The 17,477-nt window shown below is 43.2% G+C and overlaps 1 pseudogene across 1 annotated transcript; it reads right to left on the bottom strand.

The window, feature by feature from the left end:
* Positions 1-13,577: 13,577 nt before the first annotated feature.
* Positions 13,578-17,068, bottom strand: LOC125525392 (glutamate--tRNA ligase, cytoplasmic-like; annotated as a pseudogene). The gene is made up of 6 exons (XR_015608720.1): positions 16,904-17,068; positions 16,486-16,582; positions 16,058-16,211; positions 14,904-15,973; positions 14,335-14,798; positions 13,578-14,103 (listed from the first exon to the last, which is right to left on the bottom strand). The product of XR_015608720.1 is annotated as a glutamate--tRNA ligase, cytoplasmic-like (transcript).
* Positions 17,069-17,477: the final 409 nt, after the last annotated feature.

Below are 17,477 nucleotides of genomic sequence, written 5' to 3'. Positions count from 1 at the left end.
GCACAGGTTCGTCGCCGTGATCGCTCAATAAGGCAACCCCATCCCTGTTCTGGACACGCGAGATTGATGCACTATGATTAAAATCCCACACTGGATTCTCTCATCCCAGCAGGTCAATGCGCGCGGACAGGGTAGCAAGCATCGTAGATCGACTAATCAGTCGATGGACTAAGAGCAAACTAGAAGCAGGAAGCACGAGCGACACCGCCACTGGTTGGTCGGGCGCGGCGGGCAGGAGAGGAGGGGGCGAGGGAGTGACCTGAGAGGAAGTAGGCGAAGGGGGGGCGCAGGACCAGAGGTGGAAGGCGAGGAGGAGGAGCACCCAGGCCACGGCGGAGAGACGACCAGGAGCCGCAGCCGCGCCGGCCCCTGCGCCACCCGCCCGTGCCGCGTCCCCGATGCCAGCCCTGCCGCCTCCTTTGCCTCGCCTCACCATTCCCCTCCTCCTTCCCTCTCGCGAGGCCCGCAGCGCCAGCAGGATGGTCGGGGGCCGCGGCCGCAGTGCCATCAGCATCATCCCGCGCGGCTGCTCATCCGGGACCCAGCCGAGGCCAGCGGGTGGCTCAGGCCTATGCCGTGGGGTTGGGGGAAGCCATGGCGCCGCCGCCCCCCAGTTCGAGTTGCTGATGGAGGGGCCACGCCGGTGCTGGATCCAGCGCCCGCTCGCCTCGACGTTGCTGGATGTGGCAGACCGGCGGCGAGGGGAGAGGTGGGTGGCGGAGAGGGAGGTGGTGGCGAGGGGAGAGGTGTGGAAGAGAACGAGGCGGCTGCAAGGGGGATCTAGATCGGGAGCGGAGTGGCGGCGGTGGAAGGGAGGAAGTGCGGCGTCGCCATCGATTCGATCGGAGTGGCGGCGGCGGAAGGGAGGGAGTGGGAGTTAGGGTTTGGGAGGAAGGAAGGAGCGGAGGGAGGAGGTCACCGTGGTGTGGGATCGATGGATGGATGGATGGATGTGTGCCATGTCATCGATCCGTGGCACACACCTTTCAACCAATGAGAATTTAAGTTTATTTTCGGAGTGGCATAATCCGGTTTTTTGTGAAGGACCTAACAAATAGTTGTTGCAAAATTGACCAAATAAATTTCTAAAATACTAGGTCATATCTAATGCATAATTGACCAAATGGTTGGGTGTCAAACGTTTCGACCCACCTTTGGTGAGAAGGATAGATTTCTGCCTATTCAGCTGGAAGCGCGTTAAATTTGAACTGCAGCTACCTCGTAGTTTGCTTTTTATTTTTTTCAAAAATCATTTCTAGGTACGTAAGTATCTATTTAATCAGAGAAACACCAAAAAAAATCAAGATTCAACCACTAGTTAGGAACGGTCATTCCCGCCGTTTTGACCGCATTTTGAAACGGGCATAAAAAATTCAAAAAAATTCAAAAAATTGGAAAACATTCGCATTGTGTCATTATATGTGTCCAAGTTCCCAGGAAAAATAACAAACTTGTAATACGACAATTATTTTAAAAAAGTGTTCTCAGAAACGAGCTATCACATATGGAGATCAATAGCTTTCAAGCCAAATGATCAATCTTATGGCAATATCCATGGCATAGTTTGTTCAAATGATCTCATATTGTGCACAACGGTGCATATTGGAATGTCAAACAATGTTGCCTAAGGAAGCCAAATGGTTGGGTGAAAAAAGTTTTGATCCACCTCTGGTGAAAAAGACAAATTGCCGTCGATTCAGCTGGAAACGGGTCAAATTTGAACTGTAGCTGCCTCATAGTTTGCTCTTTATTTTTTCCAAAAATCATTTCTAGGTACCTAAGTATCTATTTAATCAGAGAAACATCAAAAAAATCCAAGATTCAACCACTAGCTAGGAACGGTCAAGCCCGCCGTTTTGACCGCATTTTGAAACGGGCATAAAAAATTCAAAAAAAATCAAAAAATTGGAAAACCTTCTCATTGTGTCATTATATGTGATCAAGTTTTCAGAAAAAATAATAAACTTGTAATACGGTAATTATTTTAAAAAAGTGTTCTCAGAAATGAGCTATCATGTGTGAAGATTCATGTATTTCAACCCAAACGATCAATCTTATGGCCACATTCATGGCATAGTTTGTTCAAATGATCTCATATTGTGCACAAGGGTGCATCTTGGAATTCCAAATAATGTTGCCAAAGGGAGTTTTCATTTTCTTTGCACGGAAAATTCATTTTCCATTTTTCGAGTGCCCGAAATGAGGTTTTTTTGTGAAAGACCTACCATATATTTGTTGCAAAATTGTACCAAATCATTTTTATAAAATACTAGGACATATTTAATGCACAATTGACAAAATGGTTGGGTGAAAAAAGTTTTGATCCACCTCTGGTGAAAAAGACAAATTGCCGTCGATTCAGTTGGAAACGGGTCAAATTTGAACTGTAGCTGCCTCATAGTTTGCTCTTTTTTTTTCCAAAAATCATTTCTAGGTACCTAAGTATCTATTTAATCAAAGAAACACCAAAAAAATTCCAAGATTCAACCACTAGCTAGGAACGGTCAAGCCCGCCGTTTTGACCGCATTTTGAAACGGGTATAAAAAATTCAAAAAAAATCAAAAAAATTGGAAAACCTTCGCATTGTGTCATTATATGTGACCAAGTTTCCAGGAAAAATAATAAAATTGTAATACGGTAATTATTTTAAAAAAGTGTTCTCAGAAATGAGCTATCATGTGTGAAGATTCATGTATTTCAACCCAAACGATCAATCTTATGCCCACATTCATGGCATAGTTTGTTAAAATGATCTCATATTGTGCACAAGGGTGCATCTTGGAATTCCAAATAATGTTGCCAAAGGGAGTTTTCATTTTCTATGCACGGAAAATTCATTTTTCATTTTTCGAGTGCCCGAAATGAGGTTTTTTTGTGAAGGACCTACCATATATTTGTTGCAAAATTGTACCAAATCATTTTTATAAAATACTAGGACATATTTAATGCACAATTGACAAAATGGTTGGGTGTCAAAAGTTTTGATCCACCTCTGGTGAAAAAGACAAATTCCCGCCGATTCAGTTGGAAGCGGGTCAAATTTGAACTGCAGCTGCCTCATAGTTTGCTATTTATTTTTTCAAAAAATCATTTCTAGGTACATAAGTACCTATTTAATCAGAGAAACACCAAAAAAATTCCAATATTCAACCACTAGCTAGGAACGGTCAAGCCCGCCGTTTTGACCACATTTTGAAACGGGCATAACAAATTCAAAAAAAATCAAAAAATTGGAAAACCTTCGCATTGTGTCATTATATGTGACCAAGTTTCCAGGAAAAATAATAAACTTGTAATACGGTAATTATTTTAAAAAAGTGTTCTCAGAAATGAGCTATCATGTGTAAAGATTCATGTATTTCAACCCAAACGATCAATCTTATGGCCACATTAATGGCATAGTTTGTTCAAACGATCTCATATTGTGCACAAGGGTGCATCTTGTAATTCCAAATAATGTTTCCAAAGGGAGTTTTCATTTTCTTTGCACGGAAAATTCATTTTCCATTTTTCGAGTGCCCGAAATGAGGTTTTTTTGTGAAGGACCTACCATATATTTGTTGCAAAATTGTACCAAATCATTTTTATAAAATACTAGGACATATTTAATGCACAATTGACAAAATGGTTGGGCGTCAAAAGTTTTGATCCACCTCTGGTGAAAAAGACAAATTCCCGGCGATTCAGCTAGAAGCGGGTCAAATTTGAACTGCAGCTGCCTCATAGTTTGCTATTTATTTTTTCCAAAAATCATTTCTAGTTACATAAGTATCTATTTAATCAGAGAAACACCAAAAAAATTTCCAATATTCAATCACTAGCTAGGAACGGTCAAGCCCGCCGTTTTGACCGCATTTTGAAACGGGCATAAAAAAATTCAAAAAAATCAAAAAATTGGAAAACCTTCGCATTTGTGTCAGTATATGTGAACAAGTTTCCAAGAAAAATAATAAAATTGTAATACAATAATTATTTTGAAAAAGTGTTCTCAGAAATGAGCTATCAAGTGTGAAGATTCATGGCTTTCAAGCCAAATGATCAATCTTATGTCTACATTCATGGTATAGTTTGTTCAAATGATCACATATTGTGCACAAGGGTGCATATTGAAATGGCAAACAATATTGCCTAAGAAAGTTTTCATTTTCTTTGGACGAAAAAACCATTTTCCATTTTTCGAGTGCCTGAAATGAGTTTTTTTTGTGAAGGACCTACCATATATTTGTTGCAAAATTGGACCTAATCAATTTTATAAAATACTAGGACATATTTAATGCACAATTGACAAAATGGTTGGGTGTCAAAAATTTTGATCCACCTCTGGTGAAAAAGACAAATTCCCGCCGATTTAGTAGGAAGCGGGTCAAATTTGAACTGCAGCCGCCTCATAGTTTGCTATTTATTTTTTCCAAAAATCATTTCTAGTTACATAAGTACCTATTTAATCATAAATACATGGTTTGGTGGCGATACGTCGAGGTTTGTGCGGTGGCCGAGGCCCCCAACTCTAGAGCGCGTAAACTCGCATGCCCGCCGCGTGGTCACCGCGTGGCCGTGGCGTTGCCATGTGTTCAGGGCGTCCTAGGCATGTCTAGTGGGTTGGGCACTCCCCAGGTAGGTGCTAGGAAGAAAATCACAACATAAGATTCTCACGAGGAGACCGATTGATGCTCAAACATGAATAAGTAGCCAAGTGTTTGATTAGCGGTACGGGAAATGCACATGGCCAATGGGAGTGAGTTTTGGCCGAGGATGATCATATACTAAGGAGAATGTATTCACAAATTTTCAGCTCAAAAGGAGGATCCTAGGTGGTACTTGCTTTGCAAAGTACCACATTGGACAAAAATATGTATGTTGAAGCTGGGCTCAAAATAATGAATGGATTGAGCTGAAATTTGGTGAAGGATGGTTATTTGGGCATAGGAAAGCATTGTAGAAAATTGATATCATTTTGACATGCCAAAGTAGTACTTCCTTCACAATGCTCTTATATGGACAAAAACTTGGGAAAACTAGTGAGAGAGATTGGACGAATGAAATGAGCTAAAAATTGTTGTACGTAAGTTACATAGGTATGGTCATGCGCTGGTAAATTTTCAGATTATTTGAGTAAGCCTAGCTAGTACTTACTTCACAAAGCTTCTCTCGAGGTAGAAACTTTGGAAATTTTCTGAGAAAGATTTACTAGGAAAATTGAGCTGAATATTATCATGTGGCAATGATTTGGGTATGGAAGAGTGCCCGAAAAGTTTGAGGGTAATAGGAGGGGTCTATATAACACTTGCTTTGCAACGTGCCAATTTGGCCATAAAATATAAATTGAACCTGGGCTCACATAGATGATTTGACTGAGCTGCAATTTGGAGGAGGGTGATAATTTGGGCATATGAAGGAACTATATAAATTTCATGTCATTTAGAGATATAAAAAAGGTACTTCCTTCACAATGCTTCTAGGTGGACAAAAACTTTGGAAATTTGTCGAGGAAGATTTGCTAGGCAAATGGAGCTGGATTTTGTCATGCGGTAATGATTTGGATAGGAAATTCTGAGGGCAATCAAGAATATATAAACAGCACTTCCTTCATAAAGTGTTGTTGTGAACATAATAGGAAAATGAATATTGTTGAATTAGTTTTGAACTAGGAAAGGAAGGATTTTTACATATTTGATGAAGATATGCCCCAAAGAATTTATGAGATTTTTTGGGGAATTTTGGGAATGATAGAAATATAGGTTGCTTCACAACCTAGGGCAAAAACTGCCACATGGACATGACACATAGGCAAAACTGATGAGATGGCGCCTAGTCATCACAACCCACCACAATCTAAAAGGCTATGACCATCTATATTTGTCATTAACAACTAGAAATAAGGCAGCAGACTAGCACTGTTTGCTTTGTGAACATTTCGTGTAAGGAAATTACAACCTTTCTGACCAAAATGGTCGCAATGGTTTAGGGTTTGGAGCCCCCTGAACAGCTTTTGACCAATTGGTCTAAAATGGTCATAAATTTATGACCAATTCTTCGAGGGTCACTGATAGAAGGTCATAAGTTGACATATTTCTTGTAGTGTTCGGGCCTTTTCCGGAGCTCCGCCAGAGGGGGAATCGATCACGGAGGGCTTCTACATCAACACCATAGCCTCTCCGATGATGTGTGAGTAGTTTACCACAGACCTTCGGGTCCATAGTTATTAGCTAGATGGCTTCTTCTCTCTCTTTAGATCTCAATACAATCTTCTCCTCGATCTTCTTGGAGATCTATTTGATGTAACTCTTTTTGTGCTGTGTTTGTCGAGATCCGATGAATTGTGGGTTTATGATCAAGTTTATCTATGAACAATATTTGATTCTTCTCTGAAATATTTTATGTATGATTGGTTATCTTTGCAAGTCTCTTCGAATTATCAGTTTGGTTTGGCCTACTAGATTGATCTTTCTTGCAATGGGAGAAGTGCTTAGCTTTGGGTTCAATCTTGCGGTGTCATTTCCCAATGACAGTAGGGGCAGCAAGGCACGTATTGTATTGTTGCCATCGAGGATAAAAATATGGGGTTTATATCATATTGCTTGAGTTTATCCCTCTACATCATGTCATCTTGCCTAATGCATTACTCTGTTCTTATGAATTTAATACTCTAGATGCATGCTGGATAGCAGTCGATGTGTGGAGTAATAGTAGTAGATGCAGAATCGTTTCAGTCTACTTGTCGCAGACGTGATGCCTATATACATGATCATGCCTAGATATTCTCATAAGTATTCACTTTTCTATCAATTACTCAACAGTAATTTGTTCAGCCACAGTAATACTTATGCTATCTTGAGAGAAGCCACTAGTGAAACCTATGCCCCCCGGGTCTATCTTTTATCATATAAGTTTCCAATCTATTTTATTTTGCAATCTATATCATAAAAATACCAAAAGATATTTATCTTATCATTATTATCTCTATCAGATCTCACTCTCGTAAGTGACCGTGAAGGGATTGACAACCCCTTTGTCGCGTTGGTTGCGAGGTTCTTATTTGTTTGTGTAGGTACGAGGGACTTGCATGTAGCCTCCTACTGGATTGATACCTTGGTTCTCAAAAACTGAGGGAAATACTTACGCTACTTTGCTGCATCACCCTTTCCTCTTCAAGGGAAAACCAACGCAGTGCTCAAGAGGAAGCAGGTTCTTGTTACAATGGCGCGACTATGTTCACGAACTGGAGATGCATTTTTTGCAACATGGTCCTATTGCAGAGCTCCCTACAATAGCACCTCTGTTGCAGAGGTCTCTGCAAGAACACCTCTATTGCAGAGATCGGAGGGGGAAAAATAGGTTCAAGAAATAAATGGGTTCAAAAAAGTTTTTTGCAACAAGGCTCTTGTTGCAGAACAATGAGAGAAACAAGGCTCTTGTTGTAGAACAATCAGGGAAACAATGCTTCTGGTGTAGAGATTTGAGAAAAAAAAGGATGATTGCAACAAGGCCATTGTTGCAAAGAGACGAGTGCAACACTAAGTTGGTTGCAAGATCTGACGGTTAGCTGCGCCTACATCTGATGGCCTAGGAGGCAATCAATGTTTTCAGGGCATCAACCATCCAATGCGTAGCGTGGCCCCTATTCTTAAGGTAAGGCCATCCCTAAAATTCAATCCCGCGAATCACCTCAATTGGGAACACCCCTTGCATTCCTTTTGGGAGAATATTCATGCAGATCTAATGATTCAAAATCAGGACTTTGTTTACGTAAAGCTTACAGGACTGACTTTCCCCCATAAAGGAACGACGTGTGTCGTGTAGGATACTTCACACTAATCTCAACAACAACATGTGGCAATCGAGGTGGTACACTTGTTCACTCCGATGCATCCGTCTGAGCTCTTGACTAAGCGAAAGACACAAAATGTTCATCCACCATGCCAATCTAAGCGAATGACTCAATCCCCGTGTTATCCCTTGACCTCCCCCTGAAAATCACATATGGATTGCAAAGTATGTATCTAGAGCATACAATTTCTAACAGTTCCCTCTTATGTAGCATGACGACCCCCTTCTGGCAGCATTGCAAACAGGTAGGCAAATTTCTTTCCTATAGCACGAAAATTATTTGCCATAACATTGCAAGTATAGTATGGCAATTCATGGACATGTGTGGCAAATTGCTCTAATGTAGCATGCCAATGATTCTATGCTACAACATTTGCCATGTTCTTACATCTGCAAAATGGCAATCTCTGAAACACATGGCAACTTTTCTGCTATAGAATGACAATTTTTGCTGCTGATAACCATTGCCATACCATGGCAATTTCTCTCTGATAGCATGGCAAAAGAGGATGTTCGGAAGGGGGGTGGGGTGTTAGTGTTGTGCAAGGGAGGCCTTCAAGCGTTTGCTGGGAGCGGTTTTCCTGAGGGAACGATTTGTTCCCTCGCGAGAACCACCTAGAGCGCACACTCGTTCTCTCGGGTAACCTCCCTAAGGGAACGTCAACGCGTTATTGTCGTCCTTTGTTTATCCTATTGCATTTCAGACTTATCCTGGAACTCCTAGATGGAACATGGAATTGATTATATATGCAAACGTCCAAAGGAATATTGAATCTTGATGGTCTTATTTGGTAACATACTCCGTCTCCGTTAGGCAAGTGCAAGACCAAGATTGCTTATCAAAATTTCAAGCCCCATGGCGCCGGTGACAGCTCAAGAACTCACTCTTGTGTTATAGGGTGTTGAATTTAGTCACTTGGGTGCCAAATGTCGGCTCGGTTGTGTCACAACCTCGGGCGGGCTGATGTGTATGATGCATCTGAATCGGTTTTCGACGAGTTTTCCTTATTAACTGATCAATTCTCTTTCTTCTTAATGGAAAGGCAGCTCCAGCTAGTTGCTCAAAACGGTTTACACTAATCAAACTATTACCCGATCTACTTTCTCGTCTACTATAAAAAGTGATCTTGCAGATACTTGGGAAGAAAAAGGGACGCCTCCCAGAGTACAATTTTGGCATGGAGAATATTAAGGCAAGCTATTCCAACATCAACTAGAGTTGCGATGAGATCTTCTTTAGTTACAAGTTACAACCGCAAGAGATGTGGAGAACAAGAGGATGATATACACCTTTTTGTTGTCTATGGTTTTGCGAGAGTTATTTTGTTTATTTCCTTTCAGGGAGGGCTCTGGGTGGATCAAGTACATCAACAAGGATGCACCATTGTTTCTGAACCGGCAAGTTCATTATGCAAAAGGCCAGCATGCAAAATGTCTTATCGATGACCTTGTTAATTCTTTCATCCATTTTAAAAGCAAGGAATGATTATCTTCTCAACGCAAAAATTGGAACCGAATGCAGTTCATCCATGCAGCAATGGCATTGCTAAATGAAGATTATAAGGACGTGCATTATGCTCAAAGCTTGTCTACTCCAAAGACTCTCTAAAGTTTGATGGGTCCAGGATCGGGAAAGGGCCAAACATATATATGGATGCAGGTTGAAAGGAAATGTGCCTTGTGCAGGAAGGGTGAATCATGCTGGCATAGGAGTGTTGATCCATGACAAAACTGGAGGTCAATATCATCTCGTGTACTCCAGATTTTTCTATTTGCATATATTTAATTGTAAAGTTCATTATCAAGATATATTTCTATACCCCACACTTATTAATATAGTTAGCGACACACATATACATATACACTACATTGATACAAAATAAATAAATAAAACCAATAAGACATGAAATTTTCTCATTTCTTATTTGATCACAATTAAGTTGAATTGATCTAAATATATTTTATGGCGTATTTTATTGACCATTGAATTCTTATTATTTATAAAATTTACCATAATAAGTAGCTACCATTATGAGTTGGAAAAAAATAACTTATAAACAGGTATTAAAATTTCGTATAAATATTGAAATTTATTTGACACGCACCGACCGGCCTTGTTGGCCTGGCCTGGTAAAAGTCGCTGCCGTTGAGGAAGTGTCAGACGTGTCGGAGCAGCGCGAGCACCCTCTGCCGACAAACATAAGACGGTGGCCAAGGTCTTGGGTGACCCATCGGTGAAGGATACCGTCAGAGGCGGGGCCTACGCACCGAAGATCAGCCCGTCATCACTCGGGGCTCTCTAGCACAACGATGGACATGATATGAACGACCATCAAAAGTTCCCCACGACTCTCGACCAAGAACCACGCGACCACCGCCTTGGGGCAGCGCGAGTCCAGGCTGGGGTATCCGCGGGGCAGAAGATGTGCTCTTGCGCTGGCAGGAGGCGAAGGCCCTGCAGCTCCGGGTCTGGGATGAGGACGACCTCGAAGATGCCCTCCTGGTGCTTAAGGACGAAGAAGGAGCCATTGAAGAAGATCAGGTCTTCAAGTTGCTCCCCCTCGAGCCCAGGTGCCCAAAAGAAGCGCTCCTGGCGCCACCGTCCATGATAGCGCCCACATGATGTCGGGCGTCTCTGCGTCGAGAGCTGGAGGCTAAGGCGCGATCGAGGCGGAGGTTATCCGCATGAACCTCTTGTCGCCGAACATGTTGAGGATGTAGCAGGGAAGCCGTATGAGCGCGTCGGACCTAAAGTTGAAAAGCATGTAACTGCGTCCCTCTGTGGCGACGAGGAGCCATCCGCCCTGGCCCGCCGAGATGATGTACCGTGGCAGTTGCTCGTGCAAGAGGGAATGGGCCGGGGGGCATGGACACCGCCAAGAAAGCACAAGAAGCAAGGTGTGCTATGATGAGAGGGGAGCAAAACGCATGGGAGCGGCGAGGGACGCATGTCGGAGATGGATACCGAGCCGCACCACGGCAAACAGTGTCCATGCCCGGTCAATCCCTGCCGTAAGGGGTGTGGTTTGATGCGAGAAGAGAGAGTACGCCCGTAGGAAGGTCAGCCCAATCGGCCGGTCAGTCGCCGACAGGGGCGGGTCGAAGATCTGAAGCCATGATCTCGTTGTTCTCTCGGTGGTTGTGGGCAATAGGGGGGCGGGAGAACTCTTGTTGGTCAGCACTTAAGGGGGCAGGACAACTCTTGTTGGTTTGACGCTTTTGATTAAGATTGAGGTGTATCCGTGTATATGCAGGACCTTGATCCACGTCGGTTCATGTGACTGGATCTCAAATATGGAAGGGGTTCCTTGATATGGAAGGTGCTGCCGATCTCAAATCCAAGGCTCCCCTCCCGCCTCTCCGTTGGGTTCCATTGGTGCGTGCCACTGAATGGGGTACCCCAATGAATGGGTTCGCCATATTCTGCAGGTTTCTAATTATTATTGGGTATCACTGAAGGGGTTTTGCATACTCCGCTACTCAGGCAACGTCGATGCTACAAGCGGCGGCAAAGGCTCTGGAGTTGGCAGCATGGCTTGTCCATCTTTTGCAGATAAAGAAGACACACTTCATACTAGACAACCAAACTCTAGATGAAGCGGATGCAAGAAGAGAGATCTTAAAAACTTCCCTACACATGATCAAACCAAACTTCTCCAACTATCTCTAGTTAATTAATAAGAAGACGTAAGAGCACTCACGATTGACCAAAAGAACAATACTCTTGTGCATACTCAAGCTCAAGGTATGTTTGACAATATTTGCTTGTTTAGGACAACAACATTGTGCTGACCAGTGTCCTACTAAGGTCATGTTGATCTCTCATCATTTGCAATGTTGCACAAGTAGATCACACATGAATTAATTCGAAGGGCATCCGGCTAACGACGTCCCAGAAAAAATGGATCAACGCCCTCGCGTCGTCCCCTGAGGAGATTCGGGTGGCTCCGCTACCGCCACCGCTCCAGGCTCCCACCATGCCTTCCTCCCCTTGCCGCCACTGGTCGGTGCCGCCCGGGTAAAGCCCCGGTCGATGGTTGGCGGCGGCGGGTTCCTCTGCGCGCCCTCCGTGCTCCGGTCAGACCTGCCCCTACGTGGATCTCACCTCGCCATGTCGGGTGTGCGCTGCCGCTTGACCTGTGCTACCGCCATCTCGGCGTGCCTCCCCAGCCATGAGCCGCTGGACGCCTTGGCTTTGGTCCTTTGTGTTGTTGCTGGCGGAGCTACGTGTCCCCGCTCTAGCCCTGGTCCTTCACCGGTGTGCACCTCCGTGCATGTTTTGCCCAGATCTGATACACCGGTGTGGAGCAGATGGTCCACTGCAATCCTGTGCACTCGAACGCGAATCCGGCATCCGGCACAAATCCGCCTTCCGACGCTATGGTCTACTGGGCCAATTGGATTGGAGAGGGCTCTCGTTGGTGAGGTGGTGATGGTGTGTTGCGTCATTGGTGTTGATTACACCGGTCTGCAGCGGCGGCTTCGCCACAGATTGCAATGACCACCGAAAGATCTTCACGAGGATTTTTTTTTCTCTCCCTAGAACCGGTGGTTACATTCGGTAGTGAGGTGTAATATATGAACGACCACACACATTGCTGTTGCTGATTGAGTAAAAATGGTGGAGACAACACATGAGTGATTTCGATGATGGTGCTTCTTAAACACCCGGTCTCGAGTTCCAAGGTGAAAACCTAGGTCTGGCCAAGATGGTTATACCTGACAATGGCGATGTTGCATCATTACCTTGTTGAAGGCATTATTCGGATATGCTCAGATTGGTTCTTTTAGGGTGAAAACCTAGAACCTAGCCTTTGGTGGTTCGGTCCGGTGACGACGACGCTTGTGCGTCGCTCCCTTCCTAAAGGTGTTCCTCTGAAGAACATTGTCGTCTGTGTGGGGTCATGAGATAGCTGGTGCGGATAAGGTCGTCATTTGTTATAGTTTACCGATCAGAGATTTGATCGCCTTAGGTATTTCCTTTTCCCTCGCTTAGGCATAGTTTTAGTCTTATATGACTTTGGTACTTGCTGGCTATTTTTATGTGTACGCATTAGCGTTGTCTGTGTGCATACTAATTATGCAGAGGCCGGGTATGTGCTATTTGTGTTTGTATCCTATTCATACTTTATACTGAGTAAATAAAATCCACCCATTGTCGAAAAATGTGCAATGTTGCACATTACCTTCTGTATCTTTTTTTTGAACCCTAGGAGTATGGAATAAATCTTTTAAAAGTTCGGGGAATAAAAACGCCGCATCCTCCCTCTTGGTCTCATGCGGACATGTGCCCTTGCCGGTATTTGTCGGCACGACAACCTTTCACTACTTTTTTTTATCGATATAACCTTTCACTACTTAATTTCCTATAGATGCTGCCCTTCCCCTATTCTTATTTTCATGCCTAAGCAAGGGTTCAGGTTCTACCAGTTCCAGTTAATTCCTCAATTAAAAAAAAAGGTTCCAGTTAGTTCCTTGATTCCCAAATGTACAAAAATTTGTCCCAAAAAGAAGAAATGTAGAGATTGCAGCCATAGTTTATACCAAGTGAGAACAAAAATCAAGGGACATGGTCCCAGCCAGTGTAACAAGGTGCGAATGGTACAGAGAGAGAAAAACTGCCAAAATTAACCGTAGAAGTTTCGGGTGCAATTTAAAAGTAAAGCAAATTTTGCATGAAACGGTCAACATATATGGGAATCACATCAAATAGGTCCTACTAGGAAGACCATTTGGGTCACAATAGATCGGCATCTAGGAGTACAAAAAAACGTGAGAACTTAAACAACACAGCATATGCTGAAGAGAGCAGAACGGCTCACAGATGTGGAGAAGATCAATCAATTATCATCTTGATATTTGTTCCGCAAATCTACAGGTCCTCAAAACATGCAAAAGGAACTACACAGCGACACTGAAGAACCGAAATCTGAAGTTCCATATTTCAGTCTGAGGATACCAATATGGTTGCAAGATTTTTGTCCAAAAAGTACCAACTATTTACCCAACATAACTTGTTGAAGCTAGGCTCCAGAAACAATCGACGTGGACTTCAGTCGACCATCGGGAATGGCAAAAAGCATGATTGGTTTTGATGACCCGACAAATGGAACATCACACCTGTAATAGCCTTTCCTTTCGAGCTGTACAACTTCTCCTCGCTTGATGTTCCGCATGTTTGGGTCTCCAAGAGCTAAAGCTTCTCGTCGGGTGCATGGGTTAAGATTTTCAAGGAACTTCTCACCTCCGGGCTTATCATCTTCTCCCAGTTCCAGCTGCAAAAGTGCCACATATTAGGACTAAAAGAACATGTAGATGTACCACTTAGGAATTAGGATTGACTGAGACAATATGGACACATTGATGGAAGAGATAAGTTCGCCAAGCAACGCATAGTTGAACAGATTAATAAGTAAATAATGCAGCAAATAGGTAGTATAAGAAACGGTTCTGGTGCTCAAGTGACTGCAAGCCTACCGACTTGAACATAGAACATGATGCCTCACCTTTCTGTTGATGATTAGGTAGTCAAAATCCACCAAAGAGAGAGACACAAGGTCTTCAATATCTGATAGCCAGGTTAGCTTCAGCTTTGTCATCTTCACTGACCCGTCAGGATGGAGTTCACCAACTAGTTGAGTAATTGTTCCATCATCTGTCTTGATTTCTTTAATGATAGCATTTCCCCAGTCCATCAAAGTGACTTCTCACCCACGCTAATGGCTGATGCATCAGCATACTCTAGCCAAATTCTGTTTGCGAACGTTATAGCCTTATTTCCAGCACCCTCACATTTCTTGTGCCTAGGTAAAATTCGAATGAATGGTACCTCTGGGCCATTAGTAAGTGTCAAGGGCACACTTTTGTCCTTCAGCACAGCAGTATGCCTTCCACATACTGGATCAATTATCTTCTTGTTGATTGTCCAGAGTTTATCCCATTCCATGAGATTCAGATTCTTTGAAGCACCCTTCACAAATAGGAAATGCAAAAAAAAGAAAGGAGAGTTAATAACTCAAAACTTACACATAATAATAATAATAATAGAGAAGAAGATAACTCATTAGAAGATTACCTGCTCGAGTATAAACTGGATCAAGGCTTCAATCTTCAAGCCACGGCGTAATATGCCTTGTACAGTGGGAAAGCGTGCGTCAGTCCAGTCGTCCACCTTCTTGTTTTGTACAAACCAGCGAAGCGTGCGCTTGCTAAGGACGGTATAAACCATATTCAGTCTGCTGAACTCAAAGATTTCAACCCTCCGCAGCCCCATGTCCTGAAGGATACGGTAGTACTGTGCGTTCCGATCATGATATTCACTTGAACGAAGAGCATGAGTCACTCCTTGCAATGCGTCAACAAATGGGCATGCAAAGTCATATGTTGGATAGACCTTGTATTTTGAGCCAACTCGGTGATGGGGATCAGGGTTGCAACGGTAGTAAACAGGATCTCGAAGTGATTTGTTGGGGTCCTGCATGTCAAGTTTACCACGCACACAGCACTGAGTACCCCTCTTGGTACCATTAACCATCTCACTCCACAACAACAAGTTCTCCTCAACAGTACTGTTTCTACATTTAGATTCCACACCGTCCCTCCTTTCAGTATTCATTTTATCCTTGGGTGTATCATCAACATATGCCTTTCCCTGCTTAATCAAACATTCGGCCATTTCCATTAGCTTTGGGAAATAATCCGATGTGTATGTAACTGCATCGTATTTAACTCCAAGGGTCTCAATATCCTTCAGGACGTTCTCAACAAATTCGCTGCTTTCTTTGGAAGGATTTGTGTCATCAAATCGAACTAAGAGACGTCCTTTATATCTATCTGCAAAATACTGGTTCAACAGTGCAGCCTTAGCATGACCAATGTGGAGATATCCGCTAGGCTCTGGGGCAAAATGTACGCAAACCTCCCCAACTTTTGCACCTGGGAGATCTATCTCATGACCTGAGGTGTTCTTCAAGCCAGGCATCTTTTCTTTCAGGCATGGTGCGGGAGATTTGCCAATTGCTCGCTTTCCAACATAAACAGATGTAACTTCCTCTAGTGCATAGTCTACAGCTACGCTGTTGAACCAACGGACAAGGTTTTGGTACTTCCTTGACCTCCTTAAACTTTCCCATCGTTGACCAGCTCCTGAAGAAAACAGTTGTGACCTCCAGGGTAAGACAAAGGGAGAGAACATTAAACTACACATGAACGAAAGAAGCCAGAAATTACCTCTGAGGTTTGACCACACTACAATGTCAGCAACTGTCAGACCATGACCAACCAAAAAGGTTCGAGATGCCAAGTATCCATCAAGAAATGAGCAAGCGGCTTCAAATTCAGAGCCTAAAAGAATGAGTAGTGCGTACTCGAGCCATTCATCAACCTACATAGGCATAATAACAGTGGCAACTTAGAATCTATGTTTTTAAGGCGACGCCTTACCGCCTTAGGGAGGGGGGGCGCTTTGGCGCCTAGGCGACGCCTAGGCGGGCGCTATGGACGCCTAGGCGCCCAAAGCGGTCGATTTTCCAAAGCGGAGGGGGAGCACTTCGACGCCTAGGCGTCGCCTTAGGGATGCTTTAAAAACATAGCTTAGAATATACTGAGACGATTCTTGAAAATCATTGACAAGCAGCATATGTGGAACAGAAACGTACACGTGCTTCCTGAATAGCGTTCTCGCCATAGAAGCTGGAGACAGATGTAGTACGGGCAATATAGCGAAGAACTGTGTTGACACCATGTATAAAGTCCCTGTACAGAATGATGATAGATTCATTGAGACACTACAAATTAACATACATAAATACTGACAAGGGCAATGAGTAGTGGAAAAGCATGTTTCAGCAAAAAAAACTGTTTTTGTTAACCCATAATGTTCTAATGGTCGCCATTTTCGTTAACATAATTTCTTACAGTCACAGATATTATTACAATGAAGAGATTAAAGAGAAGAGGCAATTCAAGCATAAATCATGATAACATCATCCATAGTTGACGTCAAAAGAAAGCAAATGAGTAATCAGAGGGGGGAAGTCAAAGCCTAAATATGTACACTGAAAGGTAATCACTTACCCAGAACCGAAGTGTAGTGTGGGCACTGAACCTGAGGGGAGGCAGGGATCAGCGGTTATAGGAACACCTGCAATCTTAGCAGCAGAAATGATGGAAAGTGGTGGGTTGTCCTGGGGGAATACTAGTTTCGCGGCCATCGCCTCCATCAAGCTGCTTACAAGCAGGAATCTGCAAATGGCAGAAAAACATTGTGAGCCAATGCATATGTTTAACTTCACATATTTATCTTTTTCCTTTTCAAGAGCAGCAAATGTGCATCAACCCCATGAACTAATATAGCAAATATGCAAACTCAGACTTACTCTCTCAACGAATGCAACCAAGCAGTTGTTCAAATATTTATCACCCATTTTTCTTTCTTATTAGTGGATTCTTCACATATTTCATCGAGGAAAATACCCTCTCAACACTAGCAGTGGCTACCGTAATCAAGTTCCAAAGCTGCCAAATCTACTTGGACATCTTCATCATCAAATACACAAAGCAGAAATCAGTGGCAGTGGCAATGTGGCCTGGACTGATGGACATTGGTCATTGGACAAACAATTTCAATGTACAACCAATTAGTGAAAAT

The sequence above is a fragment of the Triticum urartu genome, chromosome 1A (assembly GCF_056163025.1).
Source record: "Triticum urartu cultivar PI428250 chromosome 1A, HENAU_Tu73, whole genome shotgun sequence".
Classification (NCBI taxonomy): domain Eukaryota; kingdom Viridiplantae; phylum Streptophyta; class Magnoliopsida; order Poales; family Poaceae; genus Triticum; species Triticum urartu.
The sequence above is the reverse complement of the archived record's forward strand: the minus strand, read 5'-3'. Positions and strand labels throughout refer to the sequence as shown.